The sequence below is a fragment of the Lactuca serriola genome, chromosome 1, assembly GCF_051521515.1.
Source record: "Lactuca serriola cultivar US96UC23 chromosome 1, Lser_US96UC23_V15, whole genome shotgun sequence".
In the NCBI taxonomy this organism is placed as follows: Eukaryota; Viridiplantae; Streptophyta; class Magnoliopsida; order Asterales; family Asteraceae; genus Lactuca; species Lactuca serriola.
The window spans coordinates 31,929,045-31,946,292 of NC_136408.1; the positions used below are offsets into that span (position 1 = coordinate 31,929,045).

General features: G+C 36.7%; 1 long non-coding RNA gene across 1 annotated transcript; it reads left to right on the forward strand.

Moving 5' to 3' along the window:
- Positions 1-7,341: 7,341 nt before the first annotated feature.
- Positions 7,342-11,414, forward strand: LOC145067948 (uncharacterized). The gene is made up of 3 exons (XR_013688909.1): positions 7,342-7,475; positions 7,772-7,852; positions 11,250-11,414. It is a non-coding gene; the product is annotated as an uncharacterized LOC145067948 (long non-coding RNA).
- The last annotated feature ends 5,834 nt before the right edge of the window (positions 11,415-17,248 follow it).

Genomic DNA, 17,248 nt, shown 5'->3' on the forward strand with positions numbered 1-17,248 from the left:
TAATACCTGCAAAGTTACGTCTTTTAAACCACCATTGTTGCATTGTAGCACGAAAAAAATCAATCAACATAAGTATTGGCACCTTACGTGCGTGTCTGGATAATGCATTTATAGACTCCGCACTGTTGGACGACATAAGATTGTATCGGTTCCCTTTAAAATGTGCCCTTGACCAGGTTTCTGGATTTATACTTTTTAAGTACTCCCATACTGGTTCTTTTGTCTTTTTCATAACATCCATGGCAGCATCAAAAGCATCAACTGTGTACGCCCTACACGCCTCCCAAAATATTCCTTTAACCGTCTTACTCTTGCCGAATCTAGATACTATGTTGAAATACAAATGGACACCACATATTCCATGATGAGCGTGAGGAAAAATGTTGGCAACGGATGTTGCTATAGATGGAGACCTATCAGATATAATTGTAAGCTCCTGCATATTTCCTATGCAATCATGTAGTTTTTGAAAAAACCATGTCCAAGAATCAGTACACTCATTTTTGCATATACCATATGCAACTGGTAATATTTGATTTTGTCCGTTCTTAGTAACTGCAAGTAGCATGGTACCTTTGAACTCGCCCTTTAGGTGAGCTCCATCTACTACTAGGGTCGGCTTACAAAAATTGACAAAAGCTCGTACCTACAATACATTGTATATCTATTCCAATACACCAAAATAAATATTAAAAAAAAAATTAGGACATGATAATACTAACCGAGCAACCGAGTGCGACGTACAAAAACTCAAAGCGATCATCAGCATCTGTTTTAATATGTGTGACAGTACCCGGATTATGTTTGGCCAAGTTGTGACAATACACCGGAAGTTTGGTAAAAGAATCCTCTTTCGTACCCCTTAACGACAACAATGCATATTGCTTCGCACGCCATGCCTGATGGTATGAGATATTGATATTCAATTGAGCATTCATATCATTAACAATTTCTTTTCCCCGATAAACTCTACTATAGTCTTTAGCCAAAACATCAGCAACATATTCACCCAAAACATATTTGTTTGCTTGTCGATGATTAGGTTGCAACAATGTTGAAGAACATGTGTGTACATCAACAAATTTATTCACTTGGAAAAGTCCATCAGAATTTTTAATTGCTTTTGCTCTTAGTAACCAAGAACAATTTTTCGAAACACACACAGCTTCATACCTTGATTTGGTGGATCTACTTATCCTCGTCTGGAAACCTTCTCGAAGACATTTTTTACCAATACACCGCTTTAAAAGTTCTTTGTTTTTAAATATACTCTCACATTGAATCTTTTGAAGATTAATGTCTACCATCTGTGTTGGGATATCTTCATTAAGATCAACTGGCCATGCTGGTACAGGGGGCATACCGTGAAAAAGGTTATCGGGATACTTAGCTTTAACTTCATCACCCACTCATCTCTATCAGAATTACTTTGTAGCTCGGTTATATCTAAACATACATCACCAACATCAACATAATGCCCGTAAACATGATTTTTTTCATTTTTTTGAGTTGAATTTTTTTTCTTTTTAGTTTTATCTACCACACGCCTATTCATAAATTTAACTTCTTGTTCAACAACATCATCACAACGACCACCCACATGATTAAGATATGTACCAACATCATCATCACCAACAGACTTGTAATTCTCGGGATCCACATAGTGAATAGGTGAATAACTAACATTAACATTTTCAGCAACACTGTGAAACTGAGGTACACTAGGAGTATTGAAAGTACCTATCGGATCGTTGCTCCCTTTATAACTGCATAAATTACCAACAAGTTGGTTTCCAATTTCACCACCCCCATTAACCTCCTCAACTTCATCAACCACCACAAACACTTTCACAACCCTTCCTCCACTACATTTGATTACATTTATCAACATTCTAACATCCACGTCTTCAACTATAGCTATATAATAATTTAATTCAGGATGGTGGAAACGAAGACTAATTCTATATTTGTCTAACAAACCAATTTTGCTTCTTACCAAAGATACAAAATCACTATAACTAATATACTCAGAAAATATCAAAGCGAGTTCAGAAATACCTCCCTGTGGACATATGTATTCCAGATTAGTTCCATTAACTTGCCATCTCCCACCGGTTACAAGACAAACCAAATATTCAATCATTTTTTGAGCAAATTGTAGAGAGTATTTCCTAAACAAATAACAACCAAAATGATATTTTTTCTACAAAAGTTTTTATATAGCAACGTGATTTCGTAGTCAAACCAATTCATTTCATAGTCAAACTTAAAAAAAAAAAAAATAGCAAAAAATACACCATTTCGCAGATAGGCTCAGAGGATTTCGCAGATGGCCATATTCCATCTGCGAAATTAACCCTATTTATACAGAAAAAAATTAAAAAAAAAAAAATTCTCATCTGCGAAAGTACAAGTACCTAAAGCACAACTGTGCTTTAGGTACTTGTACTTTCGCAGATGAGAAGCCCATTTCGCAGATGGGACCTTCTCATCTGCGAAATGGGTGGCCATTTTTGTAATTTCGATTTTTTTGGCTATTTTTGTAATGTAATTAGTGTAAATGGCTATTTTTGTCATTTTCTCTATTTTAATATCCAACCTACTATGTAGCCAATAAGTATTCCCTATCATGTTTGTAATATGGATGAACATGGTTTAGGACTATGGAGTATATGAAAGAAAGAAAAATCTGAATACAAAACCATGTATATATAAAAAAAAAAAAACTTTGGACTGAATCACTTCCTAACGATGAAACGACGTAGCTAATATCTAGTAAAGTTCTTTTTTCACAACACCCGGTCCTCAAGGTTGGATATAAAAAAACATAGTGTTACGAATGGAGTATGTGTATGTGTCGGCAAGCCAATCAATCACTCCTCAAGGGTATTGTATAAATAATAAATGTTGTATTCAACGGTTTGTTAGAAACATGAACGAACCTGATTAGCAAGGATCTCATATCCAAATGAATGGTTTTATAACTCACACTATCAACGTTGGAAAAATCTAGGTTTGTAAAGTCCCAAATATGTCATCGCGGAAACAATAGTAGGAGAAAAAAAATGTAAAAGGTAACTTCATGTTACAAGAAAATGTTAAAATCAGTTCTATGAAATGCTTATAAATCTATAGATCGAAAGAACTAGAAATCGAGGTGAAAAAAGAATAATAATATTATCTATATTCATTAAATTGAAACCAAACCAATATAGACAAAACCTATTTTGAATGAAACTAAAACCAGACTCATCTAAAATGGTTTTGCCCCAATAGAAAACTAACTTTTGGAAAAACTCAAAGTCTTGATAATCAACTAAAAATCAATACTTGAAACTTTTACTAGTATTTATTAGTTCAAAACAATTTTTAAACACCCTAACTAATCTTTCCATAGAGGAAGATAAGCGGGAGTGAGAGTTAGCCGGACGGTGTTTTCTCGGTTTGTAATGCATGGAGACATATCGATGACTTTATTCTTGATGTTTGTGATAAGCCACTAGATGGTGTAACTTGGTCCCCATTAAGATTCAAGACGTATACTATGAATTTATAAGTTGTTTCTTGTAATAACAATTTATAAAAAATAATGATATTGAGATCAACTAGAATAAAAGATTCATAATGTCGTTTCTAATACACAAGTAAAGAGTTTATTTAATATCAAGTAAATAACAAAGAGCCTTTGGCCTTGAGGAATAGGAGTTGATAAAAAGATGCCCTCAAACAACATTAACGGTTCAAGTCTTGTTTCAGACTAAATATATAGATTTAGGAGTATAATAATAAATGCTTGTGTAATCCTTTCTTAAAAAAAGTAAACAATCTTTATTTAATGTCATACTAGGTGTGAGACTCATGTATTACATGAGTTTAATTAAAAAAAAAATTAAATATGAAATTTTAACAATTTGAAATTTTTGAATTTATAACAAAAATGAGAAAAAATTTAAATTATTATAATTAATGAGACTTTAATGTATTGAATACATTACATATATAAACCTTTTCTAAAAAATACCTTACATATATATTACCTTATATATTAAATATGAAATTTTAATTTAATAAAATGAAAAATACAATAAAATGACAAGTGGAAAATAGAAAATTTAAAAATTCTAAAAAATGTCATGTGTCCAAGTGAAAGAGAAGAGAACATGTGGCAAAAAAACTTTCATTTATTAGAGTAGATTTAATTGTTTACTTCCAATGGAAGTTAAAGGCTTTGAAATCTTTATCTAATAGTTCATGTATGTATTATTTTAATTTTAGAACAGCTAACACACATACACACACTTGTTATCTTACTTCTAAATATATACATTTTATCTCTAGTGATAACTAAACCCTCAGATTTCGATGAAGTCGTCTTTCTGTCAATTCATGATATCGCTTGACTATAAGTCATTTGGTAATAATTCATATATTTAAGGATGAGATTAGGGTCATTAAGAAAATAAATAATATTGTCAAACACGAATCTCACACTAAATGGCCCTCTCCCTCTCTTCCTCCATTAAGTTTGACGTAAAATAAAGAAACATGGAAGATATTTTGATATTTTTGATCTGGTTGAAGGTTTAGTAGTCACTTGTATAGGTACATCATAGATACAACCCACTTCTATTATAATTTTGTATGCTTTAAGTGTTTGATCTAATTAAAGGTATCTCAAAATTGCCCAATCTAAAATAATTAAAAAAAGAATAGCAAGTTGTATAAAAATTATGGGGTAAATTAAGTAAAGTTGTAAAAAGAATATAAACTTAAAGTTTTTATTATGAGTTTTATTTAAAAAAAAGAAAACCGGAAAACCAATGAAAAATTGTAAAAGATAGTAAAACTAAAAAGTTGAACCAAATCTATGAGGTAAATTGAGAAAAAAGAAACCAATAAAAACGGGAAAAAAAAATTTAATTTTTTTTTCTAATATCTAGAAAAAAACTCATAACCATCTTATGTCATAAAAGTTAAACCATCTAACTTAATTTATGGATTTAAGAAAATTGTTTATCCAACACTTAAGATATGTACACAAAGTAATAATAGAAAATACTTTATTTTAAAAGCGTTACAATTTACCACTAGTAATGTGTGTCATCTAGGATGATGGGGATATGTTTGCCATTTTTGTAATTTTAAAAAATGATCAGGGTATGGTGTTGATGGTATTCACCATGGAGAGAGAGAGAAATCTCATTATTTGCCTCACATTTGCCACCGGTAGAAACCCACCGCTAGTATTATATCGGCGGTAAAAATCTTGTTGCGGCCTGGTGTTTACTGGCACTAAGGAGCCACCACAGCATACCTCCGGTGAAAATTTTACGACACCGCTTAGCCTAAGGCTAGCAGGTGTGGGCAACGTCCACATCGGCCTTTTTAGAGAAAAAGAAGGAAATGACGTTAATGGAGGTTGTAGTGGTAACGGGAATCAACGTGCAGACGTGTAACACCCAAAAACGGTGAAGGGGGCTGTGTTTGTGCGTCATAATGCATAAAAACGCCCAAAAACGCCCCGATGGACATTGTCTATACCTAGGAGTCTAATGATAATAATAAGATGTTACTAGGTGGCAATTGGTATAGGCGCCTTCGACTCAAGCATGAGCACGAGGTGAGGAAATCATGGGCCACTATCGATGTGTCAATAGAATCAACGGATCCATTTTCACAAGCACCGAAAGAAAAAGGTTATATAAATTGAACATTTATCCAATACCATGTAGAGTTTTGTATTGGGTTCGAACTGACATTGTTTAATATAAGCGAAAAAAGTTACGCTTTTTAAGAAGTCGTTTTTTGTTTTTCCCCACGCTACCTTTTGTATCATATTCTCGTGTGTTGCATAAACTTGAATGAAATAAGTCAATAACACTCGTATTTATAGAAAGAAGTATAGCCATAACACTAAAACAATATATAAGACCTAAAAAGATAAAATTAACAAATTAGTAGTAAATAAATGATGTTGAAGTAAAAAATGGATTGTAGGTGGCATTTTGGTGAAAAATAGTAAGAGCCGTTTGGAGCAATGAATGAAGACCGTTAAATGGGGTCAAAAAAAGCAGCAGTCCACCAGGTTTTGTTGAGGGCCCACACCACATGTGCATCAGGATTCAGGACTGTTGGAACAAACATCGGTTGGAGTTGTTGTCGGACTTGAATCGGGTAAGACACTTGTGTACTTCTACTTCCGTCGTTGTTCCCTCTCAATCGGTTAAAATATAAAACTCTCTTAATGAAAAATAAAATAATCCAACAGTTTTTCACTAAAATTACCACATATTGATTAAATATATCTTGAGAAAACAATTTGTTTTAAGTTGGGAAAATGACCACGAGATTCACAAAATTTATTGGGCAGTAACTGGAAATCTGGAATCTGAAACTCTGAATTTGGGGCATCGTAAAGGACTAAATGAGATAGCTAAGGTCTTGCGGATGCTAATTGTTACTCGTGATTTGTTTGATGTATCATTCTTCTATATATCTTTTCCTTTTTATTGTCTTGTGTTTTCATTTTTTTTGCTTTGACGTTTTACTCTTAGATTGTTATTTTTAAGGAATCACATTTTAAAAGGTATACTTTGGCTATATTTATCACATCATACATCATTGCTAGCTGTTGAGGCAGTTTATTATTTTGAGATTTTTGAGATTGTCTGTTTGGCAACCCAAAAAATAGTTTGTAAATAAAAATGTAATACACCAAAAGTAATAAGTGATAACATAAGTCAATAAATGGGATTCTCTAACAATTAATCATTTGAAACAACAAAATTATAATGGTGATGTGGTGAATTTGATGATGTTGGTGTGGTGTGAGAACCTCACCCAATAGCCACTAGCCTAAGAGATATTTGGACATAATTTGAAATGTTGATTTAAAAGTAATAATCATATATTATAAATTGCCTCAACATATGTATGGTTTTTATGCAATCTGCTACTGCCTGTTATAAAATAATAAACTTCAATCAAATTTGCCAACTAATAAGATTATCCTTGGATATTTAGGGGGTTTATTCACTTCCTAACAAAAAGAAAGCGGCAAAGACAACACTGTTAGCTCTACTAGTCTAGTCACATGCTATCATAGAAAACTTAGGACATGAGATAAGATTTACAAATAATATGGTAAATTAAAATTATTTAATTTATTGATTTCAAACAAAGGAAATCTAAACCACTTATATTAATTACAAAAGGAAAGGGACGATCACAACACTGTTGGCTGACTAGTGACCTGCTCTATTAGCATGTTACTTACAAAAGGAAATGGACGAGGACCACACTGTTATCTCTACTAATAACGCATAGAATTTTGAGGACAAAGCTGAATCATACATAGATAGAAACTCATCTTCAAAAAGACATTTTTTTTATCCATACGGGAGTTTTGAGACTCACTTGATATGTAGAGAAAGCTTTCCACATGTTGGAGTTAATGATGTAACGTCCCGTCTCTGGTATGTTGTTTTCATGTTTATTTATTTTGAAGTTTTCCAGAGGGACTCGGCGAGTCTATAGCCCGACTCGTCGAGTAGAGACGGGATTTCAAGCACGTATAAGTCGGCGACTCGACGAGTCCATATTCGGGACTCAGCAAGTCCGCCTGTCTGGAAGAAACCCTAAATCCCCGGGTTTGCTCACTATTTAAGCAATGATATGTGCCCCAAACTCGCCTCCTTCACCCTCAGAGAGTCTGTGAGCAACCATAAACCATTCCTTGTTTGATTAAAGTGTTTTGTGTGGATTCTTGAAGGTTTGAAGAAGAAAAAGAAGAAAGGACCAAAAAGAAGAGGTGTAGAGCAAAGATCCAAGGTCAAAATCAGAGTTCATTGAGGTATTTCTCAGAATCATTCTGTTTTGTGCTTAAAACCTCCATTGGAACACCTCTAAGGCTAGTTTAATGTATTTTCCAAGTTTTGTAGTTGTATGGATGCCTTGATGTGTAACACCCCAAAAATACCGGTTAAAAATTTCATTTTTAATTTAGGTCAAAACATAAAAACATCATTACAAAACATTCATAATAATAATTCATGTCTGAAAACCGGTAATGTCATAGTAATAATTCAGAGTACATCCCAAAGATCCATAGTGCGGAAAACAAGAGTGTGTGTGATATGTCGCTACCGCGCCGGCTCCTTTCCCTTAGCTGAAGATACCTGAAATCAAAACTGAAAACTGTAAGCACGAAGCTTAGCGAGCTCCCCCATAATACCTCATACCATACAAGCATACAACATACAACATGAAGCTAGGAGTTACGGGCCTCGCCCACACTCACGAAGATACGGGCCTTGCCCACACTCCGCTAGCCGGAAGATACAGGCCTCGCCCACACTCTACTATCTGGGAGATACGGGCCTAGCCCAAACTCCACTCTCGGAGAGATACGGGCCTTGCCCACACTCAACCGCTAGCCCATAATATACAAGTATCACACAGACAACAAGTATAGACAACTCTATCATACTGGCACATATCATAATCAGCTCAACCAAGAGATACGGGCTCGGCCCACACTCTAATAATAACATTTCGTCTATACGGGCCGGCCTTGGTGCCTTCGACCCATTCCTACTGGAAGGAAACTCACCTTGAAATAGCTGCTGGCCTGTGTGGGAATCGACTGTCTGCTGCTGCTCCGGAAATCCTCCGGCTATAATTCCCACATAACACTCAACCAAACACCACTAACTGACCCTTGGGTAAAATGACCATTTTACCCTTGATCAAGTCAAAAGTCAAAGCCAGAGTCAACTTTCAGTTGACCCGACTCGCCGAGTTGGCTCTCCAACTCGCCGAGTCCCTATCCAATCGATTGTCCTGCAACCTGTCTCTACTCGTCGAGTTGGGCGTTGACTCGACGAGTTCTCCTTCTAAACTGATGTCCAAGTCCTTCATCCTACTCACCGAGTTGTATGAACAACTCGCCGAGTTCATCTTCATCCGATGAACACTTTATGTTGTGACCCGCCGAGTTGTATGAACAACTCGCCGAGTCTGTTCTTGATCTAAGAAGATTGCCTTAACCTCGCCGAGTCAGGACATTGACTCGCCAAGTTCCTTCATGGGTGAGTTCGGCTTCCAACTCACCGAGTCCACCCAGGACTCACTACTCTACTCGACACAACGAAAAGGGGACAAACTCGGAGACTCGCGACTCGACTCGCCGAGTCAGATGAGCGACTCGCCGAGTCTGCTTCATGCAAAAGCCATATACGCGATTTTGCTTGAATCCAGTCCATGCCATTCATAGATCTGGGCTCCTAGGGCCTGGTTTACACGTAAAGTTTCCAACTTTACGTGTAGATCATCACCAATGAAGGTTTTAAGGCTCAAAGTGCACCAAAAGGGGGTAGATCTAGGACTTGTGTGCAACATGACTCCATAAAGACAGTGGATCCAAGCTCCAGGGACTGAATAGTGCCTAGATCTAAAGGCTAACAACTTAATACGACCCACAATGCACAAACAAGCTTGGGAAATGGCTCAAGAAGGACCTTCATGAAGCTATTAGGTACTACAAGCTCAAAAACAGAGGGGAAATGAGCTATACCTCAGGGAAAACGTTGGGATGACACAGAGATGCTTGGCCTCCTTCTCCTCTTCTTGATCTTCTCTTCTTGCTCCTCAACAACTTCAAAAACACACCCAAATACTTCAATCTCTCAAGGAAAAAGGGCAAGGACGATGTTGGGGGCTCTGAGGGTGAATGGGGGCGAGTTTGGGGCGGAATGAGGGATTAAATAGGGTGCAAACCCCTGAAACTTAGGGTTTCATCAAACAGCGGTGACTCGCCGGGTCGCCAACTTAAAACGTGTCCCGGGTCCCGTCCCTACTCGGCGAGTCGGACCTACAACTCGCCGAGTCCAAGGCTAAAATGAAAATACTCAAATGAAATTTATGTACCAGGAACCAGGTGCTACATGATGGGTCGAGATATCCCTAGATCTGTTCATTTAGGAGTTGTAGAGCCCTGATCTATTGCCTTTTTGAAGTTGCTTTGCATGAGAACCCTAGATCTAGCCTTTATTATGCTTTTTGAGCCTTTTAATCTTCATGGATGCTTATGGGCACGTAAAGATAGAATCTTTACGTGTTAATCGAGCCTAAGGAGCCCAGATCTACAAGTTATATGCGCTGGATTCAAGCAGAATCGAGCTTTATAGTAACTGCATGCATGCGACTCGGCGAGTCGTTCTTCGGACTCGGCGAGTCGAGCCGCGAGTCCCCGATTTTTCCCCCTTTTGAGTGATTCTGAGTTGTGACCAGTGAGTAGTGGAATGGACTCAGTGAGCCGGGGTCAGACTCAGTAATGGAGGGACTCGACAAGTTGTTCATACAACTCGGCGAGTCCAAGGCAATCTTCTTAGTTCAAGAACAACTCGTCGAGTTGTTCATACAACTCGGCGAGTCGGATGCAGATAGCCTGAGTTCTAGAATCGAAAGGAAACTCGTCGAGTTGATGCCATACTCGACGAGTAGCAGCGAACAGGGTTGAGAAGTGAGAGTAGGGACTCGGCGAGTTGGCGGCCCAACTCGGCGAGTCAGGTCAACTGTAAGTTGACTTTGACCGGGAGAGTTGACTTTGGCCAGGGGTAAAAGAGTCATTTTACCCCAATACAGTTATGAGTATTTGATTGAGTGTGTTTGTGGAATTGTAGCCGGGGAGACACCGGAGCAGCAGCATATAGCTTCCAGAGCCATACACTCAGCAGCCAGTTCACGAGGTGAGTTCCCTTCTAGTAGGAACAGGTCTAAGGCCACAATGCCGACCCGTTCAATTAGTAATAGTTTCCGGACCTCGGTCTGATGCAGTAGTTAGTATGTTTGATGCCTTCGTGGCTCAGACAGGTTTGTGTGTTATGTGTTCCGGGTTATGGCCCGAAGCAGTATGCAGTATGTGTTGTTGTGTTAGTTGATATGTTATGCTATGCTATGTTCAGTAGTTCCGGACTTCTGTCTGATGCAGTCAGTTCCGGACTTCGGTCCGATGTAGTTAGTTCCGGATTTCGGTACGATGCAGGAGGCAAGGCCTCAGTAGTTCCGGACTTCGGTCCGATGCAGAGGGCAAGGCCCTGGTTAGTTCCGGACTTCGGTCCGATGCAGTTTTCCGGACTTCGGTCCGATGCAGTGGGCAGGGCCCAGTAATTGTTATATGTTTGTATGGTATGTGGTAATTTGGGGGAGCTCACTAAGCTTCGTGCTTACAGTTTCAGTTTTGGTTTCAGGTACTTCCGCAAGTAAAGGGAAGAGTTCGGGATGATGGCATCGCACACACCACAACTTCAGTTTTTGTCCTGGGAGATTGTTTTGATACTTAGTTTGATTTGATACAGTTGTATCACGACATTTTATTATGGTTTGAGATATTTGACGTATGGTTTTATGATATGACGTTCAACATATGATTTTTATTATTAAAACAAAAAAAAAATTGAGATATATTTTTGGATGTTACAAATGAAAAATAGCTTAGGGATTTTGCTAGTTAGGTCTCCAAGTTTCAGTTTTCCCTAACTACTCTTCAGTTCGCAGTTTCAAATATTATGCTTTAAGATCTTGTGACGAGAGTCTAGCGGTTGACATGTAAATTATATACAGTATGTTTAAGATTCAAAATTTGCACGTCCAAAATAACGATGAAGCTCTGCGATATGCCACTTACGTGATGTGCTCTGGAGCAGGTTCAACATGAGTTGTCTAGAGGATGTGCCTTGTCGTTGAAATATTTTGTATTAAATATCAAATTTTTTGATTTCCTTGATTACCGAAAATCACACAAATAGATGCCTATTTAAGTTTTATAAATCAATGGCAAATTTATTAATCCAAAATTTGATGATATATGCAAAATGTAACCACACTCTGTATAAAAGTTCGTACGTAGGCCTTAAGGACATAAATTGAATAAACTAAATCCCTTTACGATTTACTTGAATAATTATCGTTGTTCACTATTTAGACATACCAAATTATATAAACTAAATCTATGTGGCATTATCAGGGCAAATCTAGGATTATATAATGAGGCACAAACAAGGGAAATTAAGTAGTCTAACCACTTTTGGTGGGTTTTTTTTTTAAAATCAAAATAACCGGGTTTTTTTCTTCAAAATAATCATTTTCTTCATAATGGGTCATTTCGGAATCTACTTCAAAGTATATAGCTTCGGCATGGCCCATTCACATATTCCAGGATGCCTATGCCAACATATTTTGGAGGAAGAAATACAAAACCTTTATTCTGGATTTTATTCTGAAATATCTACACATGTCGGAGATTTACACATTTTGGAGCAAAGGATCAACGAAGGTATTGGTAATATTTTTAATAATAACAGAGTCCTTTTGGGTTGCCCTTATAACACATTTGAGGAATTAAAAGAAAATGGATTAAGGAGAAAAAATAGTTTATTATTTTATTATGCTTGATAAATTAATTAGAAACTATTTTTTGAGTTAGTTGGGAATTAATTAATTCAATGGGTTAAACATTAATTAATTAAAAGTTAGTTGATTGTAATATTCAACAATCCTTTAAGGATAAGAAAGAGAACAAAAAGTGGGATCATCATACATGGGATTGGAGTTACTTTTGGGGTAAACATTAACAACCTATAAATAGGGTACGAAGGGTCAAACCCTCCTTGCTCGTTGGTTTAGATTTTTCGAACCTCCCTTATTCCTTTCCTTGGACGAATTTCTTAACCCTTTCTAGGGTTTGTAAAAATCAATCATTCTAATTTTCTTTTAATTCTCTCTTTGATGTCTTGGATGTGATACCGTAAGAGGGATTCTACTTTGGATCCTCCCCGTCCAAGCAAGGTAGCAAGGGCAAGATCATAAGCTAGAAAGTATCTAGCTACAAAAGAGGTATGTTATTCTATTTGTTCTAGTAGTTGTAGTAATAGATTGAAACCTAGATCATTATAGGTTACATGTGCACATAGGAATTTTATTTAAGTCTTCTGCCGTTATATTCATATGTATAGAATGCCCCATAACCCATCACTATGATTCTAATAAGTTCGTGGGCATATGCCTTAGAAACTGCTTCAAAGATTCCTAAAATATAATAAATCGTCACTAACATATTTAAAATTCCGAGTTTGTAATGCTTACATTCGTTGTGAAGCTCACGAAAAATTAGAACCCATATTAGAGAAATGTTATTGGATATCCTATTGGATCTTTTTGTATTAATTTTATACACCTTTTGAGACATTTGTTGCTCGTACGGCAATCTTCCTAGAAAGGGGGTTGATATCTAAGGAGGCTAGTAGGAGCCAAATTGTAGGGGTGTAAGTGAGCCGAGCTACTCATGAGCTACCCGGGATCGACTCGTTAAAAGCTCGACTTGAGATCGAATTAAACGAGCCTGAGCCGAGCTCGAGCCTAAATATGAGGCTCGTCTATCAAACGAGCTCGAGCCGAGCTTCAATTAATGGGCTTGCGAGCCTAAACGAGCTTAAACGAGCCTACATACATACATACATACATACATATATACATACATGCATACATGCATACGTACATACACACACATACACACACACACACACACATATATATATATATATATATATATATATATATATATATATATATATATACATAGAGGCTCGATTAGGCTCGCGAGCCCACTAAATTGTTCACGAGCCGAGCTCGAGCTTGGTCAGGCTTGGGCTCGGCTCGGCTCGTTTACACCCCTACTGTGACATCCCCATTTTCACGGCCCGAAAAGACCGATTTTTGTTTATGTTTTATAAAAATCAGAGTACTTCTTTTAATAAAAATGTTGCGGAATTTGTTCCCAGAAAAACATGATAAATACGTTTTTAAAACATTTTCGAAGAAACGTATTTTGTTCATTTTAAAACATTTGGGATGTCATCGTTAATACAGAAACATAAGCATAAACAGAACTTACATTTATTTACACTAGTGATCTTTAAATCTCTCAGTGTAATGTGACTTCATATCAACACCTGTGATATAAATAAACTGAGTGGGTCAGGTTGGGAAACCTGGTGAGTACATAGGGTTTTCAACCCACAATAATATAATCATTATTTTCAAACAATCAAACAATCAACCCAATTACCCATCCCTATTATCCGCTTTATTCTTAAGGATCTACCCTAAGAATCAACTATTCCTCGTTCATACATTCCTAAGGATCATCCTAAGGAATCGACACGAAGTCCATCGTCACCGGGGTTTAGGCACTAAGTCTGCATAGTCGCCAGAATTTATACAATAGGCACTAAGTCTGCATAGTCGCCAAGGTTTTGGCACCAAGTCTGCATGATCGCCAGGGTCTAGGTATCAAGTCTGCATGATCACCAAGGTTTAGAGTACACCGGGTGAACACATCGTTCACAACACCTACAGGTTGCGAGCCTGATAGTGTTCCACTGGACTATCTAGGATAGTTCGTGGTTGTCATCCATACTCTGCTGAATGACGGGGACATCGTTTGGGAAAAAGGCTTCTCACATCGTACACCTCTCACCCACACCTTATAGTCTATATCACCTCTCAACTCATCATCCAACTCATATTTCATCTATTATATCTACCCATGTTTTACCCCAACATTTTCGTAGATATAAAATACATATATAGTTTAAATCATTTAAAACATGTATAAAATCTTTCACTCAGCATAGACAACAAGTATTCAGACAATATGCACACATAGCACGTAATTTATATTAAAATACTTCATATCTATGTGTAAGATGAAAGGGACTATGCACTCACCTGAGAAGGTGGTGACTCGGTACTCGGACATCGCTTCGTTTACTTTAAAATAATTCATTTGACGAAACCTAGTATTATCACCACTAGATTTTAGTCTAATATTACCGTGACTAATTATTAGTCTTATTATTATTATTATTATTATTATTATTATTATTATTATTATTATTATATAAGCGTTTAAACAATACTTTCCAACTACTATGTACAGACAGGGGCCAGACATAAAACACCGGAGGGCAGGACCATTTTGGCGTATAGCACTTCTGAAATCCAACAACCCTATGCGGCCCTTTAAACTAGATTCCCCGTACCGCGAGTAGTTAAAAGATATTATAACGACACTTATATAAGTCATAATAATAGCTCAAATATTTATTATAAATTTATAATAACAATACTAATTTTAAATATAAACTATATTTAAAATAGGGTAAGCATAACTTACTTTCAAGGGGATTTTAGCTAGGAGTCGGGCTCTGCAGGGGCAGAACTTCGTCGTTGAATCTTTCTAAGAAAGATTCGTGCAGCGCTTCAGCGCTCACCTTACTATACTAAAACTACAGAAAGAGAAGTCGAATCACGAGGGACCGAAATGCTCGGGGGATAAGGAGAGAAAGACTCTTGAATCAAGAGAATGGTGCAAGAAATATGAGAGCCCAAGGCTCTTATTTATACTAATTGAATTTTCAAAAACTACCCTCCATAATTACTTAATGACCTTTTAGTTATATAAACAACTAAACACCCCTCTATAATACTATTTTAAATGGATTTAATGATATTTGTACTAAACTAATGTCGAAAGAACTCAACATTAGTCTTATAATGACCGCATCGTCGATACCTTTCTAATGATATATACATATGTATATATATGTGTACGTATACATGATTTATACTTTATTTTAATACGTAAATATGCTATTATAATTTGTAACTCGTTCATACGAACTCCGTTTTTGACGTTCTTTATATCCACGCGTAGGTGGAGACGTACTCTACAACTTTCGTTTAGACTCCGTCGGCTAATTTTGACTTTATTTTTAAAGTTATATTTTTAACAGGCCGGGACAGGATTGGTCCGTTAAAATCTCATAACTTCTTCATCCGATGTCCATTTTTGTCTGTCTTTTTATCGTTACGCTACTAATAGCGAGATCTTCGATTCTCGTTTAGGTTGTGTCGGCTAAAAATCAATCGATCTAAAATTCGAATTTCGGGCTGTACACCGCTAATCCGAAACTTCGAAAAATCATAACTTCTTCATACGAAGTCAGATTTGGGCGTTCTTTTTATCGATGTTCTTAGTTTAACATATTCTACGACTTTTGTTTAGAGCGCTAAGGCTAAATCTCACTCTATCATAAATTTACTATTTACGCTTCCCGGTGCCGTGCCGGTTCCGACGCGAAACTTCGACGGGTCATAACTTCTTCATTATAACTCGGATTTCAGCGTTCTTTATATGTACGGAAACCTTGTGACATATTCTACAACTTGGTTAAGATTATTTATTCTAAATAATATTTTTGTCGAAAAGTCGTTTTCGACCCCTATTGCCTCTAAATTGACTAGCCCGGATCTGCGGGCGTTACACCTACCAAATTGATCTTGAAGAAACTCTATATTTAGCCAATATAGAACTCGTTGTTGGCACTAGTACTCAACAAAATGTTATATAACATGTTGAGCCTTAGCAAAGAGTTATTGAGGAATCTAACACAAAACCGTATCTCTAATAGAGCATATCATGTACCATAAGTAGGGATGGTCCAAACGTATATGGGGTCCGGGGCGAAAAGAAAAAAAATGGCCCTTTAAAGACAAATTTAATAAAAAATATCATTTATTCTTCACTATAAACGCGATTAATTAACAATAACAAGCAAGCCAAATTTTTTATTTTTTGAGCTAGTTTGAGTTTAAACCAACTTTAGTCTCTAAAAATCATTTAGGTGATATATATATACACACACACACACACTACATAGCCCATAAATTTTGGGCCTCCTGGAGACGTGGGCCCTAGGCGGTCGCCCGATTTGCCCGCCGTCTGGACCGACCCTGGCCATAAGGATATTGTTTACTCATATATAATGGTAATGGGTCTATGGTAGATCATGATGAGCCTACTGGCTATCAAAAAGCCATATCAGGCCCAAATTCTGATAGTTGGAAGGAGAATATATAAATTGTGAGCTGAAATCTATATATGATAATTAAGTATGGAACGTGGTTAATCAATCACCTGATTGTAACAAGGTTAAGTGAAAGTATATCTGTAAAAAGAATACTAACATTGAAAGGAAGTTACACACATAAAATCCAACTGGTGGCAAAGGGTTACACACAAAATATTGGTACAAACTAGCAAATGGATGTAAGAACTATTTTCTTTAATGAAAGTTTCACTAACGGTGTGTTCATGACATATCCTAAAAGGTTTGTACTGTTGTAC